The sequence below is a fragment of the Mauremys mutica genome, chromosome 1 (assembly GCF_020497125.1).
Source record: "Mauremys mutica isolate MM-2020 ecotype Southern chromosome 1, ASM2049712v1, whole genome shotgun sequence".
NCBI classification, from domain to species: domain Eukaryota; kingdom Metazoa; phylum Chordata; order Testudines; family Geoemydidae; genus Mauremys; species Mauremys mutica.
Genome location: NC_059072.1, coordinates 204,960,268 through 204,977,223, shown reverse-complemented (window position 1 = coordinate 204,977,223; position 16,956 = coordinate 204,960,268). Strand labels below are relative to the sequence as shown.

General features: G+C 40.2%; 1 protein-coding gene and 2 long non-coding RNA genes across 5 annotated transcripts in view; 2 read left to right on the top strand and 1 right to left on the bottom strand.

The window, feature by feature from the left end:
- LOC123362158 overlaps positions 1-3,734 on the top strand; it is a 43,257-nt gene extending 39,523 nt beyond the window's left edge. The window contains exon 3 of the long non-coding RNA XR_006576357.1: positions 3,615-3,734. This is a non-coding gene — a long non-coding RNA (uncharacterized LOC123362158). The remainder of the gene's footprint in view (positions 1-3,614) is intronic.
- Positions 1-16,956, top strand: part of DSCAM (DS cell adhesion molecule) — a 644,197-nt gene that overhangs the window by 270,233 nt on the left and 357,008 nt on the right. The gene's annotated exons all lie outside the window — the stretch shown is intronic.
- LOC123362159 overlaps positions 1-16,956 on the bottom strand; it is a 142,830-nt gene that overhangs the window by 55,383 nt on the left and 70,491 nt on the right. The gene's annotated exons all lie outside the window — the stretch shown is intronic.

Sequence of the window (16,956 nt, the reverse complement as noted above, 5' to 3'; positions counted from 1 at the left end):
AACACAAAGGAAGATGACTAGAACTCAATTAACTTTCCTGTTTTGTTATAAATACAAGGGATGAAATCCTGGCCCCACTAAAGTCGATGACTAAACTGTTATTAACATCAAGGATTTCATTCAAGGTCTTAAATAAGCCCATCAGTAGTTTTAACACATTGTACTACCAGAAATAGCTTCAAATAATGAGCTGTTAACCCATCAACAAGGTAGATGCAGGGGTGAGCTGGAGCCGGTTCACACCGGTTCGCACAAACCGGTTGTTAAATTTAGAAGCGGTTTTAGAACCGCTTGTTAACTGGCTTCCCTGAGAGGGAAGCATTGATGGACTCCGGCTGGGAAGCCTGTAATTCCTCCTCCCGGCCGCCAGGGGGCGCTGCGGGAGCCATGTGGGCTGCCTCCTGGCCCTGTTGCTGCTGCTGCTCCTTGGACCTCTGGCCCTGGGGCTCCTGCTGCTGCCTGGTGGGTCCCCGGCTGCGTCCTGCTGCTCGGGCTGCTCCCAGCCGCTCTCCCCGTGTGACCCTGTCACACTGCCCAGAGCCACAGCCCCTGCCCACAGCCAGCCCCTGTTGCAGCCAACCTGTGTCACCAGGGGCGGCTCTAGAAATTACACCGCCCCAAGCAGGGCGGCGCGCTCGCCGCCCTTCCCCGCTCCCGCGGCCGGGGCAGAAGCGTCTGCGGCGGGTGCGGTAGTCCCGCGGCTCCGGTGGAGTATCCGCAGTCATGCCTGCGGGAGCTCAAGCGGAGTCGCGGGACCAGCGCACCCGCCGCAGTCATGCCTGCGGCAGGTCCGCTCGTCCCGGGGCTCCGGTGGAGCTCCCGCAGGCATGACTGCGGAAGGTCCGCCGGAGCCAAATGCCGCCCTGCCGGCAAAATGCCGCCCCACGCGCCTGCTTGGCGCGCTGGGGTCTGGAGCCGGCCCTGTGTGTCACACTCCCTGCCTCCAGCTAGCCCTGCCCCACGCCCCTGTCTGCAGCCAGTCCCACCTCCACTGGTGCCCTGCAGTTCTCAGGGCAGTAACCCTGCACACCTGCTTCAATGAGGGGGGAGGGGCAGGGAGCAGCTGGGACCCACATGTGCACACCCTAGGGTGACCAGACAGCAAGTGTGAAAAATCGGGATGGGATGAGGGGTAATAGGAGGCTATATAAGAAAAAGACCCAAAAATTGAGACTGTCCCTATAAAATTGGGACATCTGGTCACTCTAGCACACTCCTAGGGAGTGGTGGGGACCCATACATGTGAAAAGGAGCTCATTTCTAGTTCAGGCCCATCTTTTTGAAAAAGAACTTTAGGTAGGGTTAACATACATCCGTATTTTCCTGGACATGTCAGGCTTTTTGGTTCTTAAATCACTGTCTGGGCGGAATTTTTAAAATTTAAAAATTCCACGTAAATACAGACGTATGGTAACCCTAAAAATACATGCTGTGGCACATCCCTTAAATCAGAACTTTTTATAGGGAACCGGTTGTTAAGATTTTAGCAGCTCATCACTGGGTAGGTGCCCATGAAATGGTTCTTCTGTGAGTTTTAGTCTCAAATATTTATTTCAGACCATTATTGTTTCTCATATCTTTGCTATTTTGGTATATACGGTATATATTTGGTATATAACATAAATATCTTATAATATGCATATATACCAAAAACGTCTCCATTCTTCCTCTGTTCCTTTTAATATTTTGTTGAATCTTCAACTAACATCTCTTACCCCATAAAGCAAATCAGGCAAACACTGATGTGTTTAAAAGTATGTGTCTGAGCAAAATGATTTTATCCCTCTTTTTAATCTAATACGTTACTTCAGTTATCTTTACCTTAAGTAAAAAGGAAATGGGAAGTGTTGGTCCATGTGATTGAATATTTATTAAAATAGACATGCAGTGAAAAGAGGAAAAGCAAAGCAAATAGGAAGACTTGGATGGGTGTCAAATGCAGAGACTTTTTTCTAAAATCCTGCAAGAATTTCAATGTCATCAACAAGCAGAAGACATGGGGAAGCCTCACCTTCCATTGAAATATTGAAGCAATTAATGTTAGGGACCAATCAGGAAGGTTTTGTCTCTCTTCTAGAATTCAAGTGGGAAGACAATTAATGAAATGGAAGATATCTTGGTACCTCAGTTACCCTCCAATAAAACTTGCAGGGGACTCTGCAGACCATGGACTGGGATTTTTCAAAAGCACTTAGGTGTTTTTGGAGCACAAGTCACAATGGCTTTCAATGAGACTTAAAATAAATATAAATTATATATATAGAGAGATACCTATCTTATAGAAGTGGAAGGGACCCTGAAAGGTCACTGAGTCCAGCCTCTTGCCTTCACTAGTAGGACAAAGTACTGATTTTGCCCCAGGTACCTAAGTGTCCCCCCTCAAGGACTGAACTCACAATTTTGGGTTTAGTAGTCCAATGGTCAAGCTACTGAGCTATCCCTCTTCCCCAAATTCATTAGGTGCCTTTGAAAATCCCACCTCATCATGCATATTTTTAATTTTTAGTCCTGACCAGATACTACATTGCAAGGGGATATGGCATTTATATAATAATAATACCATAGCCACCTATACTTTCATATCTCATCTAAACATTTTAAATCACACAAAGCTGTATGCCTCAAAAAGAAAGAGAGAGAGCACACTGTAGTCACAAGGATAGCTGAATTCTGCAGATACAGTAAATCAGACTTAGTCTTTGGACTGTTGTCTGAGAGGACTTGCTAAATTCTGATATTTGCAGCTCCTTTGCTGTTGGTTGGACTCTTAGTCTTCTACTGAAAATAAACAATTAACAGTGTCAGCAGTTTTTTCTGTTTTTGAAAACTTTCCTTAGAGGATATGCTTTGTGACACTTTTAGTGACTTCATACTTAATTGATTGTATGAGAGTCAAGGTTAACATACTGTCTGATAAAATGATGATGGGTTTATTGCTACATGGGAATGTGTGTCTGACTGTTTTTTAAATATGGAGACAGAACCAGGGTAGAGAGGTCTCTCCTGGAACTGACTGTGATTCTGAGGCACACAATTTTCATTTTTCAGGCCACAATTCTCATCCAGCTGGGGATTCCAACTTTAAGTAGGTTTGTGACTCTGGGTCATGTGCTAATGGAAATCAGCTTTCATTACAAACTCACAAGTTCTGTGTGTAATTAAAGATGATTGGTATAAAAGGTTTTTTTTAAAAAAGAAAAAAAATCCTGAATATAGCTATCATGGTTTGTTTTTATCTTCCTTTAAAAGGAGTGGCTTATATGAGGTCTGATCATTATGACAAAGCTAACGAAAATATACTCCTGTCAATGGACAGCTAGACAAATGAATGTCTTTTTTTTTCTCTTACCAAGAGATGACCCAAATGAACTGAGAACAGGGGATTCATAAGAAAATATGTTCTTCATTGGTCAGCGCAAATAGGCTTTGGAATTCTCTCAGAAAGCAAAAGTGGATGTGAAGCCTCTCCCTACCGTGTGTTTTCCTTTCACACATCGCAGATTTTTCCTAAAGTGATCCTCCATACAAGAACAGATCCATATATTCTATGACCGAACAAATAAACAAAAAAGAACTATTCTATTTCCATGGTAATATCAATTCACATTCTGCAGGTACAGCAGCTGCCAGTTAGACCACTGATGAAATGAAGACTCCTGAAGGCTCTTTGTACTGCAGCACTTGGCCAAAAATAACCTGGCATGCCACAGTTTCCCACAAACCCACAGAGAGAGGAGGATTAAACTGATTGGCAAGCAAACTGTCAGCTCGTTTAGTGTCTTCATGCTAAGAGGAACAAAACAGTCACTGTAAACATTTGAGAGAAAAAAAATGTTTATGATTTGGCACATTACATTTATGGCCTAAAAGGTAAAACATTTATGCTGTTGAAAGGAATATAAAATATGTTCCATCTAGTTCACCCCAAGGGCACTGGATAATTTGTTTTCCAGCAGAACTATTATAATTACATACATTCTGAATTGGAATTAATTAGCATTTTTTGGAAGTAACAGCGATAAAACTAAGCCATTATTTAAAATTCATTCTAATGGAAGTAAATCAGTTTTTTTAGTCAGTCTTGGACTTTTTAGTGTGCTTTTTTTCTGAGAAAGACATAAAATGATTACTTCCATAATCATCTTAATACTGAAGCCCTGTTCATAATTAGATCTCACCACATGATATTAAAGTCTGCATCAGTGGTACCTGCCCTGAGTAGATTTCAGTGCTAATCAAGTGTTACAATAATGCTCCATAAGGGTATTCAGTATGAGCAGGTAGAATGCAACTTTTTTTGACACTCCTGTTAACCAGTGCATATGTAGTGTTTTACCTGTAATGTGTCTAATTAAGTTAATTAGAACCAGAACAGACACTCCTGAGTTGCAGCATTTGGAAAGTGTGCTAGCAGGCCGTCCAAAGGGACTAGGGACTAGGTGGGCACGCTATTCAAAAGCTCATTTGGGAAAGTGATCTGGTATGGAGCCTGAACTTGCTCATTAATATGGTCCTTCCAAAATGGTGTTATAATATACAAGTTGATTATGGATGGAGTGGAGGACTTGCCACTCTTCTGTGGATAGCAGACTTTGGATGTAAGGCTTGTCAGCTCAATGTCTTTCATAAGCTGCTAATAAACTTAAAGGAGTCACTAATCCGCCTTTGAGTTTGCAGGCAGAATTTTCAGTGTGCAATTTACTGTAAATACAAATGCTAGCATTTAGGGAACTAACTACTGGCTTTGTGGCGCACGCAGGTAGTTGGATGTATAAATTCAAATATTTGCACCAGCGACTCATTGATTCTGAAGGTGTAAAGACTGTTTTTAGATTTAGTCCAAAACATTCTTGACTTTTTTTATCATTGCTTAATAGATATTTGTACAGTATGCAACAGGAGTAATTCAAAACACTACAGCTTGTAGCTGTAATGATACAAAATGCTACAGTACTTACTATTGTATGTTAGGTCTTTATTGTGAAATGCGTTACTTATTTTTCTATAAGTAACAATAGTGAACTTATTTTCCATTTTGCCACACTGAGACTTCACTTTTACCTTTTATTTCCTTAACTGGTCTATTTTTTAAACACCATTCCTATAACACAGCCTTAAAAGTTAGCTTTAAAACATTCCATCAGGAAATTCCACCTTGATATTTTAAAATGGTACGCAAAGGTAAGTTTATGTCTAATCTAAAGGTAATTATAGATTCTCCAGGGAGTCTCCCATTAGTAGAAGACTTTCCCATTTAATGTATTTCTTTGGGAATATGCTATATGAAGCACACACTGAAGCCTTGTGAATGCTTATAGGAATATCAGTGTGGAATTTTTTATTTTAAGAGAAGTTCTGTGGAAAATGACTTTTTCTGAGTGTATCATTGGTATCTTATTTTTAAAGAGAATGTATCTGGTATCTTATGTGCTTTATCTGAACATGAGGTGCCTCCTAAGTGTATGTTTTAAATATAGGCCTTCTAGTATGACACCTAGTGGGCAATCAAGATAGATATTTTGGAATGTCATTCACATTAGACAAGGATGATTAGCTTGTATCAGATCTACAAATACAGCATGAGAGGAAAAATATGTGAAGCAGCATATAAACATTTCAGAGGGGTCCTTGTTGATGGCAATATGCATTACCTCTGTGGCCTGTAATGCAAAACATTTGTGTCATTTAAAGGAACATCAGGTATTTTCCATCTTGTTCACCCCATTAGATATTACCACAGGACATTAGAATATGCATCAGTGCAACTTGGATGATTTTTATGACATCTGTAAATGCAAGAGGAAGTTTCCTTCCCTTTGTGTTTTTCCTCCTCCAATATAGCCCTAAAAGAATAATATCCAAAACCATGTTTAAAATGATTTAAAACTCCCTGATACTTGGTTTAAGAGAATTCAGGAATTAGAAATGAGATTCAAGTGTGGACTAGAAGGTACAGTTAGCAATAAATAAAAATACAATTGTATGTCAGGTAGTGGAAAACTGTAGATGCAGAAGGTTTAAAGTCAAACGCAGATGTGATTTACAGTACCTAAGCCTGATTTAACATATTTTGGTCAACTTTACTTTTGAGCCTGTGGACAGAAGATTTTTGGGGGCTTTCATCTTGAGTGAATTCTTTCTATAGAATTGTCCATTTATTCCCACCTATTTCTTCCCTTCTGCTGCCCCAACAACAATCCTAATGTACTTATATAAACCCAACTGCATGTCTTAATTTTAAGTAAGGTAGCTTCACTTTCAGCAGAATCACCTACAGACCACAGAACTCATTTGAATTTTACTGTGATATTGGAACTTTCTTCCAAAGTGAAATGGAAATCTTATTCTTGGGACCAAACTGGCCTGTTGCAGAACTTATTTTGAAGACTAGCCATTTCCAAGGATGCCACATTTCTCACTTTGATTCTAATAATAATAGAATGATTATGTTTTTGACACATTCTTCCCAAAACAATTAAGAACACAGTTTAATTTAAATATGGGAAGAATGACCATATGAAAGATAAATGTAATACTGCAACATTCAATCTATAAGAAAATAGACTTTTCTGGGTGTATTGAAAAAGTCAGTGCAGCAATATATTGGCTTTGCTGAAATAAAACAACTTTTTGTTACTGATTTAATGTTGCATTTCCATTTAATACATTTTCCCCAGTATAATCTTTGTTTCTATATTTGAATTAAAATGCATTCCTTTGTGAACTGTACTTCTCCAGTGTTTTTATTGGGGGGACTGTGGTGAGGTCTCTCTCTTACATAAAATGTCTATTTAATGTATTTTATTTCATCTCCTAAAATACCTTGTAGCTTAGAAAAACAAAATGATCTGCCAAGCAGGCCCCCAATTCAGCAAATCACATAAACGTAATAGTGGTCATGGCTTTAGTAATGTAGATATCTGTTCCCCCATGCACTGAATATAGTCCACCAAACCGTTATATATAGTCCACCAAAGAGCCATCAGAGGTTAATAAGTTCTGGTCACTAAAAGCATTGGCCAGATTCAAAATAGCAGCCTACAGCTGAAACTCTTCTAATCCCCTGAACTGTTCAGTCCCTAGAAATGGAGTATGCTCTTCTGGGTTCTAAATGAAGTTGAATATAACCCATTTAATTCCATGCCCAACTTGTCCTCAAGTATGACTTGTTAGCTGCTTTTATAGTGATTGAAAAATACTTAAGTGCGGATGTACAATAAGGAAAGCACCAGAATCCAAATTTAGTCTGTAGTCAGGGGCGGCTGCAGGCACCAGCACGCCAAGCGCGTGCTTGGGGCGGCAAGCCGTGGGGGGCGCTCTGCCGGTCGCTGCGAGGGCGGCAGGCAGGTTGCCTTCGGCGGCATGCCTGCGGCGGGTCTGCTGGTCCCGCGGCTTTTGGTGGACCTCCCGCAGGTGCGCCGCCGAATCCGCGGGACCAGGGACCTCCCGCAGGCAAGCCGCCGAGGGCAGCCTGCCTGCAGTGCTTGGGGCGGCAAAATACCTAGAGCCGCCCCTGTCTGTAGTACTTTCCTTTGAATTTTTTCTGAGTTGTACAGTCATAAATATAGCTTTATATTAACCTTGCTTTGCTTTGTCTCTGGCCACCAAAGGATTTTAAAAATTGCAGGCCCATCAATGAAGTTGTTTAACCACTTTCTTAGTAGAACAACAAGTTTAAACATTAATCTTTAAACACTGAATCTTTCTTGTTCTTTGACTTTATTATTCCTTGAAGTTTGGATTATTCAGTCTCTGAGTGAAAGTAGGAAGGCAAAGAAACTGGAAAAAAAAACCCACAACCTACAGTATCATTCTTTTGTTTTCCTTCAGATTAAATTTTGTAGGTTAACTCTACCATTTGGTCCTTTCTCTGGCTCATTAATGAAACCTCTGGTAGAGGGTCCTAGAAAATAAGATCAGTCCTATGAATTGAGTATTTTAATTAGTTAGAATATGCATTCTTCATTAGTGGTCTTGGGACCAGATGCAGTGTACGTCGTTATTGTCCCAGTGCATGAGTGTTGGGGGTAGAGATAAATCTGTAACAAAGCTCTGACAGCAGTCATTAGTCTTTAAGATTAACAGAGCAGTTTTATACATTGGCTACATATTAATGAAACAAGAGTGCAGTATGTTGTAATAAATGTTTCTCCAGTAGTCTGGAAAGATGCTTCATAGTTGCAGAAGTCAGCTGGGTATTATTGTTCCTGTTTGTTGGGGGGCTGTGTTCCTTATTTATGGGAGCTTACATCATCATGAACATGAATGAAAAAATGCCAAATATTTATAATTGCTGCATGCTCATTATTTGAAGGATGTGTCAATTAATAGGGTTATTGGTAAAATGTTAGTCTAGAATGTCTTTATCCCTGTGCACAGAGGTACTGCAAACAGAAATAGTAGTAGGGTTTTTAATTAGGAGCATTGTTTGTCACTGTCATTAAATAGGTCCTAAATGACCCTGTGTTGTGAATTTAAATCCTAGGGGAATAGTTTAATTGGAGTACTAGATGCTGCAGGGTTCTCGCTGACTACCACCCACACCTTAGCAACTGCCTGATCTCTTGCCAACATGTACTGCGGTTACTGTAAACAGGTGTGAAATTTGAAGCAAATCAATAGTATTTACCAAGTGAGAGCTCTGTTGTATGGACGGTCCTAGATGTGAACTGGAGTTCCAGTAAGAAAAGTAGATGTCTCTCTAGTGGGAGGATGTGACACATTTCAAAATGATGGAGAAGCAACCCAAACTAGTTGTTTCTAGAGACTTGGCAGGTAATTCGTTAACACACTTGGAAGCCAGGTATGATGTTTCTCAGTCCAATGGATTTGTGGAAAGTGTGCAAATTGTAGTAATAATAATGATACCCTCCCCAGCAGACAGCCAAATCTCCTAACTGGCTTTAAAAATGTCAATATAAATATGCAATGGCAAGGAAAGCAGCCATTTTTTAGTTCAAACCTACTATGAACTTTCAGCTAGTGAAGATTCTTTTCAAAATGAGCCCAGAAGTCACTTACTGTACAGAACCTTCGTTGTTAATTTTAACTGCTTAAATCCTCAGTAATAAACACTATACAAACAAACCTACTCCGCATATCCTAGGAGGCATGGGGACAAGAAAACCATGGGATTTGCAGAGATCCAGAGTTACCGTCTACAGCCGAGAAACTTTTAAAAAAATGTCCTACTGTTGCTAACCTCTCTCCAGCTTTATAGGTATTAGCAACGTAGGGGAGCCCTTGTGAAGAGCCTGTTGTCATGTTTAATACAATGTCATGTATCCTTGCTCAAAGCAGGTCTGATTGACATGATGCTTTCAGATACTGCCAGCCTGTAGAGAAAACAACCCAATGTCTCTCTTTTGAACCTGGGTATTTGAGTGGATTTTGTCGTATGTCTCTCTTCATTAGGGCAAATGCATAACTTAAATATAATACTAGATCCATTTACTTCTCTGGGACTATTCTCATACTTAAACTTAGGCATGGTTTTAAATACTTTGATGTATCAGGGCTAAAGTCATGGGAGTGCGTCGAACACTGGAATTATTTTGAATTGTTATATTTCAAATGCTGATTTGCCTCAGGCATTAAGAATTGCAAGTCTTATAGAAGAAGATTAATAAAAACAGTTCTCAGTTCTTATGGCATTACTCTGTAGGCAAGATATGAACCCCTTAAATTTCAGTACTAAAGGAACAGAACTTAAAAGATTTTTTTGTCATAATACTTGACATTTTTATTCTTTCTTAACTTTTTTTAAGCATTTCATAGTTCTTTTAGCTATGTGACATGCTGTAGGTAACAAAACCTGATGTGGATAGGACTTAAGACACATGACAGCTCTGTAAGAAAATGAGCATCTGCTTACTTGCTTATTCTAGTTATTTCATGACCATGACAGAAGACATGCCCTTCTCCTGTCAGAAATTTATGTTAATAGGCCTCCTTTGGTAATTCAGGATGGCGGATGACAGAAGTGACTTGAGTTTGTGTTTCAGAGGTGCATTTCTAGTCTGGTTAGGTGCTCCAGGAAAAAAAGCAAAGATAGTTTGGGTGTTAATATTTCAGAGGCTACTGCTGTGAAAATAGAAGTATGGCATTATATTCACGCCTTCACTAGTATAAAATACTTGGGGGGGAAATGGAGGATGATCATGCATTGGGTACAAAATAATTTCCCCGCAATACCTCACTTCACAACACTGATATACTCTTTTGGAAAAAAATGATGCTGATATTAAGATGCATTAAATGTGTGTGTGTGTGTGTGTGTATATATATATTTATGTATATATATATAAATCATAGATTTTTAAAGGCTTGAGTGAACAATTATGATAACCTAGTGTCATATCTGCATTACATAGGCCACAGAATTTCATAAAGATAGATAACTTCACAGTTTAATTCAACTATTGAAATGTGTTCACTTGACGCTGTTTGTGGTGTGTTAACAATTCTATTCCCTTATATATTTAATGTAATTAACTTTTAATTTACATTTTCTAAGCCATTAAATGTAGATTTGCAAATATACAAAAACATAATATACAGTGATAAATAATCCTGTTAGAAAAAAACTGACACGGTGAGTGGGGAACGTAGTGCCTTTTATCCTATGAAGTGAGTGGCAATATCATTGTCTGATAGTGTGGCTCCAGGAAGAGGCTGCCCTGAAATTATTTGTGTCTAGATTAGAAAGCAAATCTAAATTTTGCCAAAATTCAGGGTAGCTCAGGTCAGGAGTTCCAAGTTTGACTTGACTCATGATCTGTAGTAGTAATAATGCATAACATTTCTCTAGCATCTTAAATTTTCAAAGCCGTTAACAGTCACATAGTAATTAATCCTTAGAAGTGTGCCTCATCACTAGAAATAGGCCACATTCTGCCATCAAGATTGCCAAGGTTGTGGTGGTGTGTTTTGTTTTGTTTTTTATGGATGCCCAACTCATGCCTTTGCAACTTCATCTTCAGATTCTGCCTTTGATAATACTTGTCCTAAATAGAGTTGTACAAACATAAATGAAAGCAACACTTAACCCTGCAGTTCAAATACAGTAAATATAATTTTTGATGCACAGCCTCTATAGAACCAGGTCACATTGCCATAGCTTTGTAGTCTCTGCAAGGTTAGCAGGGACAAAAAGCAATACATTTTTTTCCCTCCTGCAAAAAGTAAGTGGGTATGACTCAATGTGCACAAGGAGTAGATTGAGCAAACCATAATTTACAAAGCGAATAGGAAGGGGAACATTGGTAATGCAGGTGTGAAAACAGCATCCACCCAAATTAAGGTAATACCTAGAGTATTTTTCTACCCTTCTCCAGTAAGAAATGTATACTGGGAACCGTTCCTCTCCATGCTGAAATGAGACTTGTGGCTCATCTGCACCAACAAGTGGGTGTCATGCTATGACTGTGGTGCTGTGTAGTTCAGACCTCGGTTAGAACATCACAGGAAATGAAATTAACCTCTGCACCAGCAATAGTCCCTAACACTACACAGTGCCCTGATGCACTCAGTTATCCATATGATTTATTCCTGTTCCTTGAAATGATATATTGTGGGGTAAGAAGAGGCTGTATAAATACAAGGTTTCTGCTAGCCAGGATATAGACACATACTAATGGAGCATTTGTGTGCACCTGCTTATCTGAGGGAGGTTAAACCCTGTTTTTTTCCCTCAAACAGATACGAGTATAATGGTATGTATATAATAACAAATAATGCGTCTGTCTTCTCTATTTAGTTTGTAAGCTCTTCAGGACAGGGATGATCTATTGCTATGTGTATGAATAGTGCCTCGTACAGTAGGGTCCTGATCTTGGTTGGGGCTTTTCCTGTAATACAAATGACAGCTCCCCTGTACTGGTCACAATTTCTTTATATCCCCAAGTTACACTTGATTGGTATGCACTATGTGGCCATTTCTTTTATCCGTGTCAGCCTCATCTGAGAAGTGAGAGGAGGGTGCTGTTTGGATGCTAATAGGTATGCAGACGGTGCCAGCTGGAGAGACTCTCCTGTAATAAAGGGTGGGGGGGTGGGACGGTGTATATGGTAGCCCTGCTCAAGGGGAGTAGCGTTCTCTTCTTTCAAAGTATGAACAGCCAGTCTTTCCAAAGGGGGGAAAGTTCCATGAAAGATTCACGAGCATTAATTTGTTAGATAATCTCACATTACTGCTATGCTTGACGTCTTTTTAATGGAGGCAGTCAATAAAAGAGGGAAAAGCAGAGCTTTATTTGCACACATGAACAGGCACAAAGCTGGATTCTCAACTGGCGCTGGAGTGATGAGAGCAATCCCCAAAGAATGTTTCCTCCAGACCAGGCCTTGAATATTTAATAATGGTGAATTACCAGAACCCTTCAACCATAATGAAGGAATAAGCAGGCAATTAGAGCAAACTCCAAATCCCTAGCCCTAAAAAATAAATAATAAAAAAAATAGCAGCCTGTTAACTCACTACCTTCAAATGTCTTTCCCTTCTGGTTTTTATTCTCCCATTTATTTGAAACCAATGCTGAGAAAGAGGCCTTCTGCCATCCCATTTTTTTTAAAAATGAAGAAACCATGCTATCATCTTCTGTAGTAATATTCCCAGACACCACCACTTATTGAAGTGCTATTGTGTTTTGCATCGCTACTGTAGCATTTTTAAGAGGGATTGTACAAAGCACTTTAGAAACCATGATACATCAGTCTGTAATAAACACAATTTTTAATACCACCAATGTGTCAATAAGGTACTTTGTCCCATAATATAAAGCACTAGTGCCACACTACTGCAGGGCAAGAGAAACATTATCCACTGGTATGCTTTAGGTTTGTTAAGCAGAAGAGTCTTATAAATCTTGAGCTGCTTGGAGCTCTAAACAATTGTTTAGTCTGCTTATGCCTAATGTGACCATTGGTCAGAACTTCGTGGTTGGTTTTAGGACTTATAAATATTTTGTGTGTGTGTGTGTGTGTGTGTGTGTGTGTACATATAAATATATTGATGAGATATGGAAAAGGAACTTTCCTAGCTTGTAGATGACACTAAAATTAGAATCAGAGCAAAGAATGAGAAACAGTGCAACCAGACTGAAGAGGATTTGGATTATTTAGGTAATTAGGTCAGCAGATGGCAAATGCAGTTCAATATAGAAATATGTAAAACAATTAGTCTGGGAAGAAGAAACCAATCACCCCAGCACACTAATCAGGAAAGAATTCATTGGTTATTGAGAAAAAGTCATTAAAATCATCAGGACTATGGACAGAGCAATAGTGAACAATGCAAACACATTGCAAAATTGTACTAGCAAAGGGATGGAATACAACCCCCAAAATAAGCAATTGGGTGACTATGTAAGAGAGACTCCAGCCCACCATGCAATGTGTGTTTGTGGATATTATTTCCTTAGTATTACATGTGGGCTTGGAAATAGGAATCAAAGCCCCTACATATGTAATGCTTAAGACAACACTGTTCATGGAGGAATGTCACACTGTGAGATGTGGCCGACATGATGACATGGACTTGTAGAAGAGATTTGTTGGTCACCATTTGATATTCTGTAGGTATTATTCATAGGAAGGATGTTATCACCTTGGAGAAAGCTGACATGCAAGATGGCAACACCAATAACACCAGATTTTAAGGCACAAGAAAATGCTATTGAGTCTATCCACTGTGGCTGAAATGAGACTTTGAGATAACCTTGGTAAGATATTCAAAATCACAGGAGTCAGATAAGGCACTTTTGTTTTTCACACTGACAAGGGGTGAAAAAATTTCATCTGCAAATTAGAAGCAGAGTGAATTGGGAGTAACACAGCATGATAATATTTAGAATTTGCGTAACAGCATGGTCCACATTCTCTGCTGGTGTACATTGATGCATCTACAGGGAAGTCAGTGGAGCTGTGCCAGTTTACACAGTACAGAGTTTGGCACTATATATTCGAAGTACTGTACAGACATTAATTAATAAAACCACCTGCCTCACAGTTTGGTGTGTTGTAAGATTATCCACATTTTACAGAGGAGGAAATTGAGGCAGGGTAATGAAGTGACTTGTCCAAGGCCACATAGCAAGTCATTGGCAGAACCAGCCTTAGAATTCAGGACCTCCTGATATCCAGTCCTGCACACATTCTTCCAAACCACACTGCCTTCCAGCAGATAATTGCTACATGCAGGCCTGCCAACAGCAATTCTGGGCCCCAGGGCAGAACAATCAATGGCCCCCCTTGAAAGGGATGGTTGAGGTTAATGACACTACTTTTTATCTTATTGATAACACATTAGAACCCACCATGCATAAGTTATGCTGTTGCTTGATCTAGTTAACTTTTTTTTCCAGTTACAGCACCAGTATTAAACAAATTGTGAGCCTAAATATGAGCTGTAAAATTTATTTTGAATTATATATTTAATTTAAATAAATACACTGTGGAATGAAATTAATTAATATGTAAGGCATTTAAAGAAGCATAGAGTAAGAAAATACCTAAAATATCAAATAGACTAATTAAACACCTAATCGTGATTCATGTGTAATCTAATGACAAGGAAAAAACTGATATACAAAATGTAACTGAATATGACCAACAAAGTTAAAATGTACAATACAATACTTGCACTGCTGGTGCTGTGGGACATTAACACCCAGAGCAGTGAGGAGACGGCAGGCATGGCACGCCACAACTAGCGGCAGATATTCGAGGAGGCGGCCAGGGACAAAGGCAGAGGGAAAACCTGCATCTCATTCCGTGGCAGAGTGGTGGAGGTGGCTTCTCATCCTGTGCTCATGATAGCAGCTCATCAGCCAGTGCTAGCAGCAGCGAAGAGGGGGCTATCCCCAGCTGCCTCTCAGCAAGCTTAGGGCAGCTCGATTGGGTGGCTGAACTTGCTGGCTTGTGTTTGGCGAGGAGCCTGCAGTCTTGGGGGAGGAAATCTGGTAGTGCAGAGGGAGCTTGTTCCTCTTTCAAGTCTCCCTTTTTCAAGTTCCTCAGCCCCTCAACCGGAGAGCCAGCACGGCAGGCACAGTGGCTCCCAAACAGCCAGAGGAGGCAGCAAGCTTCATGGTTCCCAGGCTGCTCTTGCTGAAATCTGCCAGACCAGCGGGGTGCAGCAGTGCTCTGGCAAACTGTTACTGTCACAATGGGGGACGGCACTCTGTACAGAGCATTTTATCTTATTTTTTATTAATAAAATACATATCTATCCCATCCACCTGGGCCCTTGTAAATCGCCAGGCCCCTGGGCAATTGATCCCTTCCCTTCCCACTCCCCATTTGCATGGAATGTATTATTGGAAACCACCTTTGAATATTCCCATTCCCATATGCTGTCATGTTATCTCTTTGTGTTTGAGAGAAACTTCTGTACAGTGAAATTCTGAGATCTCTCACAATACATTCCTTCTTCTGAGATGGTTTTTAATCATTATCTGCCATTGTTCCAAAACAATATTCCATCCTCAGAATGCTTGAGGTTTTTTCCCTTTAGGGCTGCCTTCTCACTAGAAAATAACTCATGTTGACTACAGCCTCTGGACTAGGAAATTTGCTATGATTACAGATATTGTTTTCTACATGGATGAGCATTTTGATTTTTAATTTAATCTGAAAATGATCTACAGTAATTCACTAAATCTAGATTTCAACAGCCTATACCTAAAGAATCTCAAATAAGGATGAACGTAAACTCCATTTCTTATGTATCTTTTCACATCAGCGTTTCAGGTGAAGTTGCATTTCCTGACATAGAACTCAGCAAAGAAATATGGAAGAAGTGAGGTCCTGCAGGGATCTGTCCTGTGTCTGGTTTTATTCCATGTTTTCAAAAATCCACATGTGGCCCATCAGGGTAATCCACTGGTGGGCTGCCAGATAGTTTATTTACATTTGCATGGCCGCCTGCAGCTCCCCGTGGCTGCAGTTCGCCGTTCCCGGCCAATGGGAGCTGTGGGAAGTGGCGGCCAGCACATCCCTGTGGCCTGTCCCACTTCCTGCAGTTCCCGTTGGCTGATAACGGTGAACCTCAGTCACAGGGAGCTGTGGGCGGCCGTGCAAATGTAAACAAACTGCAGGTTGCCCACCCCTGGCATAGAGAGAACACTTATAAAGTTTGTGAGCAATACCGCGTTGGGAGGGGTTGCAAGGATCTGAGGGTTGCAGTGGATCACAAACTAAACATGACTCAATAATGTAAGACTGTTGCAAAAAAGGGAACATCCTTTTGGGATGTATTAGCAGGATTGTGTAAGCAAGACACAAGAAGTAATTCCACTGTACTCTGCGCTGATTAGTCCTCAGCTAGAGTATTGTGTCCAGTTCTGGATGCCACAATGTCAGGAAAGATGTGGACAAACTGGAGAAAGTCCAGAGAAGAGCAAACAAATGATTAAAGGTCTAGAAAACAAGACCTTCAGGGAAAGATTGTGGAAAAATGAGTTTGTTTAGTCTGGAGAAGAAAAGAGAAGACTGGGGTGGGGGAGGGAAGGGCATAACAATCTTCAAGTACATAAAAGGTTGTTATAAAGAGGAGGGTGATGAACTATTCTCCTTAGCACTGCGGACAGGACAAGAAGCAATGGGTTTAAATTGCAACAAGGGAGGCTTAGGTTGGACATTAGGAAAAACTTCCTAACTGTACAGGTAGTTAAACACTGGAACACATTACCTAGGGAGGCTGTGGAATCTCTGTCAATGGAGGTTTTAAAGAACAGGTTAGACAAAAATCTGTCATTGATGGTCTAGATAATACTTTGTCCTGCCTCCCTGCAGGGGACTGGATTAGATGACCTATGGAGATCCCTTCCAGACCTGAATTTCTATGATTTCTATGGAAGATGTGAATTCAAATTAGCTCTCACCTCCCTCTAAGCTTTTCTAGGAAAGCAGAAAGTTTACTTGTGGTTTGGATGTCCCAAAGTTTATACACCATTTTTT